The following is a 973-nucleotide window of genomic DNA, read 5'->3' as shown; positions in this document are numbered from 1 at the left end:
AGGAGCAAAGGAAAAGTCGTTGGAGAATCCGTTTCTTCAAAGAATTCGCCACTAAAGAACCTCAAGTCCATTTTTAGCAAGAAGAAGAGCAGCAAATCAGGAGCATCCAGCGCCTCTTTAACAATCGAAGACCCAATTAAAGAAGACATCGAGTACGAGACCGGGGAAGAAGAAGAACCTACATACGAGCACGAATCCGATTTTGAGGACGATTTAGCCACCACTATGGCTAATATTGATGAAGTCCCCATGGGGGAATGGTAGAATAGGATGCATGATGAAACTGACCCGTGAGTTGTGCAGCCCGCAATTCCCGCTACCGTTACTTTCGAGCTTAAGGGTCATATCCTCGCTCAACTCAAGGAGATTCCTTTCTATGGAAAAGACCACGAAGATGCCTACAAGCACTTAGATGAAGTAAATGATGTGGCTGACTACTTCAATGTACCAAATGTGCCACGCGAGACCCATCTACTTCGTATGCTTCCAGTCACATTCAAGGGTGCTGCAAAGGATTGGCTCAAGTCACTTCCTCCCGGATCGGTCACCACATGGGCTAAGATGAAAGAAGAGTTCATAGACCATGTTTGCCCGCCTTCCAAAATAGCCAAGTTGAAGAAAGCCATTACCAACTTCGAGCAACAACCCGGAGAATCCCTTTATGAGGCATGGGAAAGGTAGAAAGGTCTTCTCAGAAATTGCCCACACCATGACCTTAATAGCCAACAAGAGGTCTCCATCTTCTATGATGGAGTCAATGTCACCACAAGGCAATTGCTCGACTCGCAAGGCCCACTCACAAAGAAGGCACCCCCAGTAATCAAGGAATTAATTGAAGAATTATCTAAGCATTCTAGAGAATACCACAACCCAAGAAATGAAGTAAGTCGTGGGGTAGTGAACTCGGCCAATGATGGCATGGAGGCGATGATGGATAAGCTCGATAGTTTAGATAGAAGGATGACAAAGATGG

The 973-nt window shown here is 45.6% G+C and overlaps 1 non-coding gene across 1 annotated transcript; it reads right to left on the bottom strand.

The window, feature by feature from the left end:
• Positions 1–609: 609 nt before the first annotated feature.
• LOC111904442 (small nucleolar RNA R71) lies at positions 610–716 on the bottom strand. The gene has a single exon (XR_002854524.1). It is a non-coding gene; the product is annotated as a small nucleolar RNA R71 (small nucleolar RNA).
• Between the last annotated feature and the right edge of the window lie 257 nt (positions 717–973).

Source organism: Lactuca sativa, chromosome 8, assembly GCF_002870075.4.
Source record: "Lactuca sativa cultivar Salinas chromosome 8, Lsat_Salinas_v11, whole genome shotgun sequence".
Taxonomy (NCBI): Eukaryota; Viridiplantae; Streptophyta; class Magnoliopsida; order Asterales; family Asteraceae; genus Lactuca; species Lactuca sativa.
The sequence above is the reverse complement of the archived record's forward strand: the minus strand, read 5'-3'. Positions and strand labels throughout refer to the sequence as shown.